The sequence below is a fragment of the Protopterus annectens genome, chromosome 1.part1, assembly GCF_019279795.1.
Source record: "Protopterus annectens isolate FY-2018-M chromosome 1.part1, PAN1.0, whole genome shotgun sequence".
In the NCBI taxonomy this organism is placed as follows: Eukaryota; Metazoa; Chordata; order Ceratodontiformes; family Protopteridae; genus Protopterus; species Protopterus annectens.
Window position 1 is genome coordinate 207,647,484 of NC_056726.1, and position 12,384 is coordinate 207,659,867.

The window sequence follows — 12,384 nt, forward strand, 5'->3', positions numbered from 1 at the left end:
ACAGATTTACAAAGGGTCATTTACTTGCTACAAGGACTGGGATACACAGTCAATTTACAAAAGTCAAGGCTGATACCATCCCAAACAAGGACATTCTTGGGCGCGGAATTGGACACAGTACAACAAATGGCATTTCTGACTACAGAAAAACAAAAAGAACTTCCTCTTTACTTCTTGGCACTAACAAAACTAAACAAGTTAACAGCAAGAAAAGTTCTGCAGGCCTTGGGCTTCATGGCATCATGCATAATCTTGGCCCCATTTGCCAGACTACATATGAGGAAACTACAGTGGTACCTAAAGAATTTATGGTCCCAACACAGACACAGTCTAGAAACAGAAATCCCACTAATTCCATGCTTAAAACAGGAGTTCCTATGGTGGGCTCAGGCATGCCAGTCAAACCCAGGCCTACCCTTTCGCAGATGTCAACCAAGCCAGACCATCACAACAGACGCTTCAGACCTAGGATGGGGGGCCCACATGCTGGACAAATGCGTGCAAGGATTGTGGACACAGGATCAACTTCACCTGCACATCAATCTAAAAGAAATGCTGGCAGTAAAACTGGCAATCCAAAAGTTCAAACCATTTCTCAAAGAGGGCCAGTTGATGATAAGGACAGACAACACCACAGTCATGTGGTACATCAACAAACAGGAGGCACTCATTCATACCCCTATGCAGAATGACCTTGGAGCTGTGGACCCTGGCACTCAGCTACAACATTCAGTTACAGGCAATATTTGTACCGGGAAAGACAATACTCTAGCAGACATATTAAGCAGAACCACTTGGATGCCCATGAATGGAAGCTGCACCGGACATCTTCAAGACCATCTCAAGAAATGGGGAATGCCACAGATAGACCTATTCGCATCACCTCTCAATCACCAGCTCAAAAATTCTGCACAAGGACATTCCACCCACTAGCATGGAAAGTGTACTCGCTCTCCTTCAACTGGAAAGGCCTAACAGCATTTGCATTCCCACCTCTTCCTTTGATACACAAGGTACTACTAAAAATCAAGGAAGAACGTCCAAGGATAATCCTGATAGCTCCAAACTGGCCAAGACAACACTGGTACCCACTACTGAAGAGCATGTCTCGGAACAATATGTGGCCAATACCCCTGATGCCTTTGATGTTAACTCAGAACAACTACAGCATCATACATCCAAACCTAAAGACGCTGCAACTGACTGCATGGAACATCACATAGCAGCAGCTAATCCAGAACTTTCCCAAAGAGTTAAAGACATTATTCTTGAAGCACGCAGACCTTCAACAAGAAGGAACTATGCTGGAAAATGGAAAAGGTTTGTCATTTGGAGTACGGAAAGAGGAAAAGATGTGTCAAACATAGATATGCCTAACATTCTGGAGTATTTGGCCGAACTTCTTCATTCAGGCCTGTCCTACTCCTCCATCAAGATACATGCATCAGCTATTTCAGCAGAATACAGCTTTGATCCACCTGTTTTTCACCCTTTGCTCAGGCAGTTCCTCAGAGGAATCAAGAATGTAAAACCTCCAAGGAAACCACCATTACCAGCTTGGGATTTAAACTTTGTGCTAGAAAAGTTGACACTATCACCCTTTGAACCAGCAGCAACAGCAGACCTACAACACCTGTCATGGAAAACTGCTTTCCTACTGGCAATTACTTCAGCAAGGAGGGTTTCAGAACTACAGGCCTTAATGGCAGTGCAACCCTTCCTAATCTTCCACCAAGATAGAGTGTCCATGAGGACTAATCCTACATTTATGCCCAAGGTGGTATCCAGAGTGTCTTTAAACCAGGCAATCCACCTACCTACCTTCTTTCCCAACCCACAAAACAGAGGGGAAAGAATACTGCATACCTTGGATGTACATAGACAGCTACGCTACTACTTGGACAGAACAAAAAATAGCAGAAAGACTGACCAACTTTTTGTAGCCTATGCAACAGGAAGGGAAGGAAAAGCTATTTCCAAACAGACAATCTCCAAATGGATAGGAAATTGCATTCGATTCTGTTACTCCTTCCATGGAAAACCAATTCCACAGAACATAAGACCTCATTCTACAAGGGCAACAGCCACTACCACAGCCTTCTTACGAGGAGTGGCAACCAAAGACATTATTGAGGCGGCTACTTGGACCTCCGTGCATACATTTGCCAAGCATTATAATTTGCCTCTATATTCCAGATCCCGAGCAGGGTTTGCCACTGCTGTACTGCAAGGGATCCTAAACACACCATAATCTACTTTTATCCTCCTCCCCTAGTTGGCTATGGTATTCTACCCACTTGTTATGACTGCAGATGCATCCATGAAGGACATAGTACAGTTTTGTACCTACCATAAATGTAGATGTCCGAACTGGATAGCATCTGCAGTCAGGATTACCCTCCCTCCTTCCCCTCTGTGGTACTCCTAGGGTGTTTACCCTCCTAATAGCTAGCTTGGGGGGGAGTCTTTTATGGTGTATTTGTTTGTATATATGTACATATATGCTTATTGATGTGTTTACCTCTATCCATTTGGAAACATTGGCATCTATCCAAATTTTTAGCCTGCAAGAGGGCTACTGGCATCTGGGGCAAGAAACACTGAGGAAAATGGCGTCGGCTGATGCTTTTATACCCGAAGACCAACAGAGATGACGTCGGGTGGAGTGCGACATCAGCCGAAGCCGGACCCGGACTTTGGAATCCGGCCGACTGCAGGGCTGCCTGACGACAGGACAACCCACTTGTTATGACTGCAGATGCTATCCAGTTCGGACATCTACATTTATGGTAGGTACAAAACTGTACTTTCTCACATCTTTGATTCTTCCCCCTTTTGAACCTGCAGCTTCCTGTTCAATGAAATTGCTATCCTGGAAAACACTCTTTTTGGTAGCCATTACTTCGGCTAGAAGAGTCTCGGAGCTTCATGCACTCTGCAGTCGATTTCCATATCTTTTGTTTCATAAGGATAGGGTATCCTTACGGACCAACCCATCCTTTTTTACCCAAAGTAGCCTCTGCGACAAACCTAAATCAAAACATTGACCTTCCTGTGTTTTTCCTAACTATTCTAACAGGTCTGAACAAAAATTACATTGGCTAGATGTTCATTGACAATTAAGGTATTATTTGGATAGGACCAAACAGACTAGAAAGACTGACCAATTGTTTGTTTCTTATGCAGAAGGCAGAAAGGGCCTTCCAGTTTCGAAAGTATCACTCTCCAGATGGCTTACATCCTTGATTTCCTTTGTGTATGAGATTAGGCATCAAAAGTTACCTAACAAACCTGAGGCTCATTCAACTAGAGCATTGGCTACTTCTATAGCTTTCCAAGACAGGCTGCCTATTGATACGATTTGTGCAGCAGCTACATGGGCTACTCCTCACACTTTCATTTCTCATTATAAGTTGGACCTAGCTTCTAGACACAGAGCTAACTTTGGTTCCACTGTACTCAAGAGTCTGTTCCGATAGGCCACCCGGGACAAGGTGCTAGGGACGCGGTCCCATCCAGCAAGAATGAAGGCGAGATGGACAACTTAACATATAGAAGTTATGTTCTTACCATAACGTTCCATGTTAGTTGTCTTCTTCTCGCTTCTTTCTTAAGTCCCACCCTCCTTCCCCTAGCCTGGACAGACCTAGAGGAGTTTGATTGTGACCTTTTCTTCCTACCACCTCTATTTGTATATATGTATATACTGTACTATGTATATATTCCTTCATCAGGTTTTAGGTCACCTTCCTTCTGTCATTTTATAGAGGTGGGTTTCCCCTTTCCAGTGTTTCTGGATTTCTTCCTGGCTGGGCCTAGCTTACAAACGAGATCTGAGGTATTACCGCCTAGCATTGTGGGATATAAGGGGAGCCTCGAGCCGGTGGAACCAACTCTCGAGCTTTTAGAGTGGCCGAGTCGGAGCCGAGGATCGGCTCCGAACCCATCCAGCAAGAAAGAAGGCGAGAAGAAGACAACTAACATGGAACGTTATGGTAAGAACATAACTTCTATTTTTTCGAGTTTCAAACCTGAAGTATTCTAAAGCAAAGTACTCCGTTGGGGATCCTTTTTTCTTGCTCTAACCGATGTCAGAAAAAGTTATTAATTGTCTTGCCTGTGGAAAGCAAATACCTCACAGGTATTTTCATTCTTACTGTGTCACATAGGCCTTGACAACGACGTCCCTCACTGTCTGGTTTGTGCCTTGTTCAACGCCTGGACCATTCGTCGTCGGGCTATTTTTGTCACTAAATTCTTTCGCTCTCATTCTCTGTATTCCGAAATGGCTTTGATAAGCCATCCGACTACCAATCTTCCAATAAAATGTAAAGATAAAGACAGAGACAGACTGCATAGGTCCAAAACTGCCGAGGATGCTTCGCCTCTGCTGAGACCCATTCAGAGTTCAGTATGCCGTGAGATGCTTCGATTATGGAACCTGCGGATGTCTCTACCTTGGATGGGTCTGGAGCCGCTGTGCAAGCACCGGCTTCTATGGGTGTGTTCTGACCTACCGATGTTCAAATTATGCCGACAACTTGTTTTTAACTAAAACTGCCGAGTTTCTCAGGCCCAGAGTATGCACTACGCCTGGAAAACCAATGACCAAAGCACATGCTCAAGCTCCCATGCCACAAAAACAAATGCTTAGAATGGCTGAAGGCCTTATTACCCTAATCAGGGGAAGCCAGCCTTCCCCTGCTAAGAGACAAAGAATTGAGTTTCATTCTGATTCTACAGACCAAGAGGCTGATGACTCTGACCCGTCTGATTATCAGGACATGCTCTTATCAACCTATGAGGACTCAGATGCAGAGGAATCCATTCCCTCTGCCTCCCCTCTGGAGGATTTTTCTTTTGGTGAAACCTTGCATACTTTAAAGAGTTTCCCCAGCACAGGCCTCTAGCTATAACCCCTGTCCTGGATGTTGTAGATGATGTCTTCATGGAATCCATTCTTACTCCAGACACTTTACCCCCGGCCCCTAGAAAACCTGACAGGTACTACGGAGTACCTGATACTCACAAATTTCTCTTTAAGAATCCTACTGTGGATCCAGAGACCATTTCCCTGGGACCTAAAGGGATTAAGGCTACTACAGCCAAAAACCCTACCCCTTCAGACAGGGATTCCAGGGCTTTAGACAGATGGGGTAAGAAGGTATATATCTCTGCAACTCTTGCCATCAGGGCGTTGAATTGACAGTTTCACATGTTGAAATACCAGCAACATATGGAACTAATTAAACAAAAAAAATGGTGTTACTCCCAGATTGTGCAGAAAAATAAAGGTTTACAAGAGTTAATGCATTCTGCAAACCAAGTTAGTAAGCATACTTTGCATTGTGGCTTTGATGCCCTAGAAGCATTTTGCAGGGCTGCAGTCATTCGGTCTGTACTGAGAAGGCATGCTTGACTGAAGGTCATGTCAAATCATAATTGCTAGATGCTCCTTTAAATAAGGACTGTTTGTTTGGCACCAAAGCAGAAGAGGTTCTTAGAAAAGATGGAAGAAAAAGCTAAATCTATGCAAACTGTTAAAGAATTCTTACAAGTGCAGCCACCTAGATTCAGTAGGCATTGACCTTCTAAAATTTGGTCATTTCCTGCCCCTCTCAAACCTTCTCAGTCCAAACCATAGGGAAACAGGTCATCCCGACTACAGTCTCAGGGTATGCAGAGATCTAAACAATGGAGTGCTCCCACCTCAAAAACAGGGAGTGGTAAGCTGCCCCCTTATCGAAGGAGTTCACAATGACTTTTCAACTATCCTTCCCAGCCCTGCCCCTAGGAGGAAAACTTGCCCTTCATGCAAAAAACTGGATGTCCATTACTCGGGACCGATGGGTCCTAAACATTGTATCCCGGGGGTACAGATTCTACTTCCATTCACTGCCAACCCCAAGCAGGTTTCCAGACCTTCCTCCAAACCAGTGGGCAGTGGCTCAAAAGCAAGTTCTTTCCCTGGTCAGTATCAGAGCTATTCAACCTGTTCCAGTAGAACAAAGGGGGCAGGGTTTCTACTCCAGACTTTTCCTGGTGCCCAGAAAAGAGGGCTCTTGGTGCCCAATCCTGAATCTGTCAATTCTCAACACCTTTCTGGTGGTCCCAAAATTCAAAATGCTTACCCTGCAACAGCTTCTCCCTATGCTAGCCAAGGATGCCTGGTTAGTCAACCTACACTTCAAAGAAGCTTATCTGCACATCCCCATAACGGAGTCTTGCAGGAAATATCTATGCTTCAGGGCAGACTCTATGCACTATCAGTTCTCTGCACTTCCCTTTGGCTTATCTACTGCACCCAGAGTATTCACAAAGTGCCTGGCTCCAGCCATTGCATACTGCAGGCAGAGAAATATCCAAATTTTCCCATACATGGACGATTGCTTGATTCAGGCGGACAGTCAGAAATTGCTACTTCAGTACCTGGCATTTGTAAAAAGCCTCCTCACTTCATTGGGGTACACCATCAACGAAAATAAATCACAACTGGTGCCCAGTCCAAAAATTGTATTCCTGGGAGCAAGCTTGAACACAACTTCCCAGATGGCATTTCTCACTACAGAAAAACAGGTCTATTTGACCAACTACGTCAAACAAATGGCCACCAAAACCCAGATATCTGCAAGGAAAATACTGCAAGCCGTAGGGTTCATAGCCTCATTTATTCTGCTAATTCCATATGCAAGACTACATATGAGGATACTTCTGTGGTACTTAAAAAGTATTTGGTGCCAACGTTCTCCGGACCTGGAAACAGTCATTCCAATCATACCTTGTCTAAGGGCAGAGTTCCTTTGGTGGGCAGAAGCATGCAACCACAAAGGAATGAATGCATTTCACTCAACCCCTCGCTGCCCAAACCCTGACAACAGCTGCATCAGACTATGCATGGGGGGCTCACATGACAGGCAAATGCATTCAGGGCAAGTGGAGCCCAGGCCAAATTTTCCTGCACATCAATCAAAAAGAGATGCTAGCTGTACAGAATGCTCTGACAGCCTTCAAATACCTAATCCTTCCAGGACAGCTGCTGATAAAAACAGACAACACCACAGTTATATGGTACATAAACAAGAAGTGGGAACCCATTCTTACCCACTCTGCAGGTTAGCCATGGCCCTGTGGAATACAGCCTTAAGCAACCAAGTGCATCTACAAGCTCAATTCCTGCCAGGTAAACAAAATTCACTGGTAGACGACTTAAGCAGAAATCTCCTAGACCCACATGAGTGGAAATTGGAGCCCAACACCTTCAACCTTCTAATCCAGAGTTGGGGGACACCAGAGGTGGATCTCTTTGACTCCCCCGAAAACCATCAGTTGAGGAAATTTTGCACCAGGAACCCTCACAGCAGGGCCTGGAAGGTGGATGCCCTATCCTTCCAATGGGAAAAACTCTCAATTTATGCCTTTCCTCCTCTCAAAAGTACTACTCAAGATCAAACAGGACAGGCCAAGGGCAATTCTTATTGCCCCAGTCTGACCATGCCAGCACTGGTACCCACTCTTACGCAGTCTGACAACAGTGCCACCCTGGCATCTTTATCAGACCCCCACCCTGCTGTCCCAGCAGGAGGGACAGATTTTGCATCCACAGTTACAAACCCTAAACCTTGCAGCCTGGCTTATCCCTTGAATACACCACCAGCAACCCTCAGCAAACAGGTGCTGGACATCATTCTTGAAGCCAGAAGGCCTAGTACTAGGAAATCCTATGTTGAAAAGTGGAAAAGATACTGTTCTTGGAATCAGTCTCAAGGAAAGGACACAGCAGTGCCCTCCTTACCTCAAATCCTGGATTACCTAGCAGAGCTATTCCACAGAGGCCTATCCTTCTCCATTAAGATTCATGCCTCTGCCATCTCAGCTCATTGTAATACTGAGCCACCTCTGTTTTCTCACCCTCTCATCAAACAGTTCCTGAGTGGGGCTAACAACTAAAGGCCCCCTAGGAGAGCACCCACCCCTGCCTGGGACCTTAACTTTGCACTGGAAAAGGTCATGCTTCCCCCTTTTGAACCTGCTGCTTCAGCAGAGTAAAAATTCATCTCTTGGAAAACAGCTTTGCTTTTAGCCATAACTTTAGCAAGAAGAGTGTCTGAGTTACAGGCACTAATGGCTGTGGAACCCTTCATTATTTTCCATGCTGACGGGTTTCCTCATGACTAACCCGTCCTTTATGCCTAAGGTGGTGTCCAGTGTGGCTCTAAATTTTATTTCTATTTATTTTATTTTACATTTGTTAACCAGGAAAGTCTGACTGGACACACATCCATTTTCAGCAGAGGCCCGGGGAGAAAAGCTCCAAAAGCATGTCATAAAAAATTACACAAGAATAGCATATAGAGATATAGGTTCCACAGAAACATAAGTTATGTATAGTTTAACAATTCCTTAGTAAAGTCAGCATACAGCATTCTAGTAGTAGGGTTTATATAGCATATAAAATATAAACACACAAGAAAACATTTTTTTTCTTTCTAAATTGAGTACTCTCATTATTTTGTTAGAGAAATAACCAGTGATTATTAAGCTTTACAGTGAAAGGAATTAGGGGGTCTTCAGTAGAATCATTGAACATGGTATTGGTGCAAATTAAACTGGGGAGTAGCATGAACAAAGCCAATTGTTTGAGAAGTGGGTTCTCCGGAGTTTCTTAAATTGAATAGTGGAGGTAGTGGAGGTTATTTAGCTAGGCAGTGAGTTTCAGATTTTGGCAATAGTGCAGGCAAAGAGAGATTTGCCAGCATCACTTTTGTGTCTGATAATGCTTATTAGGTTCTGAAAACTAGATTGTAAGGCTCTGGTAGGGATGTGGGGGTTAATTATATTTTGAAACCAATCCATCCATTTGCCAACCTTCTTCCCTAATCCTCAGAATAAAGGGAAAAGGATCCTGCACTCCTTGGACATGCACAGACAGCTCAGGTTCTACCTTGATAGGACTAAACCTTTCAGAAAATCTGACCAGGTGCTAGTCAGCTTTGCTTCAGGGGCAGAGGGCAAGGCCATTTCAAAGTAAACCATTTTCAAATGGATAGCACACTGCATCCATTTCTGCTACAAGCACCATGGAAAACCTACCCCACAGGGGATCAGACCACATTCCACTAGGGCTACTTCCACCTATACAGCATTTCTCAAGGGAGTCCGTACCAGGGGCGTTCTGGAAGCTGCAACCTGGAGTTCTGTACACACCTTCACTAAGCATTACCACTTATCTATTTTTTCTAAATCCAGAGCTGGATTTGCTACAGCAGTCTTACAAGGCCTGCTTGCCAGCCCTAACACTTCTTGACTTGCCTCTACCCTTCCTCAGCTTTGGGAATAAACCCAATTGTGATGACTGCAACAGTGAAACACGAAGAATATAGTACAGTTGTGTACACTTGCCATAAATGTGGATGTTCGAGTGTATTCACTGTTGCAGTCCTGGTTTCCCTCCCTCCAGCCCCCTGGTTTTCTCTATCTTTCTACCTCGCCTTTCTATGGCCATTTTTAATGGCAGTGGTATGTACTTATTACTGGTAGTGTTCCCCACCTTATACTAGCTTCCTGTTTGGGGGCCTCCTGAGATTTGGGGCAAGAAAAACTGATGTAATGGCGTTGGCTGCCTGTTTTATACCCCTGACGACCTGACGTCATGGAAGCGGCGACAGCCTCTGACACAGAAATCCTAAGACTCTGGTATTCGGGCCGACTGAGGCCTACCTGCAGGCAGATAACCCAAGTGTGATGACTGCAACAGTGAATACGCTCGAACATCTACATTTATGGTACATGTACACAACTGTACTTTCTTTCATCTTCTCTTTTAAAAGAAATTTTTGTTGAGGAACCAAGCCATCTCTGCAAAATTCTTGCCTGAGGCCCTAACTACACTTGTCGATGGTGGGGTATTGTGACCTCCTTTCTCATTCAGAATGAGACTAAGGTTTTATTTCCGTCATTCTTAGTTATCTAAACAGTGGAAGACTAACATTTCATTCACTCAGCCACAGAGATTACTGTGAGCAGATCAGGTTCTGCAGATGGTAAAGGTTCTAAGCTGTTAATGAGCAGCTGTCTGTAGTCAATGGACAAATGTTCTTCGTGTTTCACTCTTGCAGTCATCACACTTGGGTTATCTGCCTGCAGGTAGCCCTCAGTTGGCTCGAATACCAGAGACATAGTATTTCTGCGTCAGATGCTGTCGCTCCAGGACTGACGTCAGGTCGTCAGGGGTATAAAAACAGGCAGCCGACACCATTACATCAGTCTTTCTTGCCGAGGAGCCCCAAAGCAGAAGCAGTTTGCAAGTGCCAGTCGGCTGCTACCTGAATTTTCGTTTACAAATTGAATAATCCTGAAGTCTTCTAAAGGTAAGTACTCTGTTGGGGATCCTTTTTTCTTGCTCTAACTGATGTCTGTGGAAAGCAAATACCTCACAGAGATTTTCATTCTTACTGCGTCACCTGTTTAGGCCCAGACCATGACATACCTCGCTGTCAATTTTATGCCTTGTTTAATGCCCAAACCATTCGTCGTAGGGCTTTTTGTCGCTAAATTCTTTCGCTCTCGATCCCCATATTCTGAAATGGCTTTGGTAAGCCATCCGACTACCGATATTCCAAAAAAACGTAAGGATAAAGACAGGGGCAGACAGCATAGGTCCAAAGCTGTCGACGACGCTTCTGTTAATCTAGTCGCCAGTCTGCCGGTACTCAGTGAGGCGCTTTCACAGCCCCCGATGCCCTCTTCAGTGGATTCGCAGGCCTCTACCGAGACTCATTCGGAGTCTGGTATGCCACGAGACTCATCTTTGACTATGGAACTTGTGGATGTCTCTACCTTAGATGGGTCCAGAGTCGCTATGCAGGCACCAGCTTCTGAGGCAGTTCTTCGCTCAGTCGATGTTCGACTCAAAATGACAACTTCTTTTTCAAACCAAAACTACAGAGTTTCTTAGGCCCAGAGTACGTACTACACCTAGAAAACTGACGATCAAAGTTCATGCACCTGCCCCCATGCCACAAAACCAAATGCTTAGAATGGCAGAAGACCTTATTACGCTGATTAAGGAAACTCAGCCTTCCCCTGCCAAGAGAAATAGAGACCAGTCCCCTGCAGCTTCTACAGACCAGGAGTCTGATGACTGAGATTTCTGATTATGAAGACATGCCCTTATCTGCTTATGAGGATTCAGATGCAGAGGAATCCATTCCCTCTGCCTCCCCCCACAGAGGATTTTTCTTTTGGTGAAACCTTGCATACCTTAAGAGAGTGTTTCCACTGGGAATGCCAAGACTATCCTCAGTCCAAAAAGAGACTCAGAATTCCTAGAGTTGCCTCAGCACAGGCCTTTAGCAATACCCCCTGTCCTAGATGTTGTTGATGAAGTTTTTATGGAATCCAGTCTTTCTCCTGACACTTTACCTCCTGCCCCTAGGAAACCAGACAGGTACTACAGAGTACCTGACACTCACAAATTTGTTTTCAAGAATAAGAATCCCACCCTTGGACAGGGATTCCAGAGCTTTGGACAGATGGGGTAAGAAGGTATATACCTTTGCAACTCTTGCTGTTAAGGCATTGAATTGTCAGTTTCACATGCTGAAGTACCAGCAGCATATTATGGAACTTATTAAACAAAAAGTGGCAACCTTTACAGATTGTGCAGAAAATAAAGAATTGCAGGAGCTTATGCACTCTGGAAACCAAGGCAGTAAGCATACTTTGCAGTGTGGCTTTGACGCCCTAGAAGCATCTTGCCGGACGGCAGTCACTGAATCTGTACTGAGAAGACATGCTTGGCTCAAGGAGCAGACCTTGCCAAACCATGTCAAATCTAAGCTACTAGATGCACCTTTGAACAAGGGCAGTTTGTTTGGCACCAAAGCAGAAGAGGTTCTTAAAAAGATGGAAGGTAAAGCTAAGTCTATGGAGACTGTTAAAGAATTCTTGTAAGTGCAACCCCCTAGATTCATTAGGCATTGCCCTTCCAAACACTGGTCCTTTTCAGCCTGGCCTTCTCAAACCACACCCAGGGGAAACAGACCACCCAGACTACAGCCTCAGGGTATGCAGAGATCTAAGCAATGGAGTGCCCCCACCCCTAAAGCAGGGAGTGGTAAGCCACCTCCTTACAGAAAAAAATCACAGTGATTTCATTACTCCACTCCCCAGCCCTGCCCAATTGCTTGTGTCTGTAGGAGGAAAACTTGCCCTTCATGCAAAAAATTGGATGTCCATCACACAGGACCAGTGGGTCCTCAACATTGTATCCCAGGGGACAAATTTTATTTCCATTCACTACCAATCCCAAGCGGGTTTCCAGACCTTCCTCCAAACCAGTGGGCAGAGGCTCAAAGCCCGGTAGCTTTCCTGCTCAATAGCAGA

At 44.9% G+C, this 12,384-nt stretch overlaps 1 protein-coding gene across 1 annotated transcript in view; it reads left to right on the top strand.

The window, feature by feature from the left end:
* IBTK (inhibitor of Bruton tyrosine kinase) overlaps positions 1-12,384 on the top strand; it is a 1,862,448-nt gene that overhangs the window by 871,538 nt on the left and 978,526 nt on the right. The window lies entirely within an intron of this gene.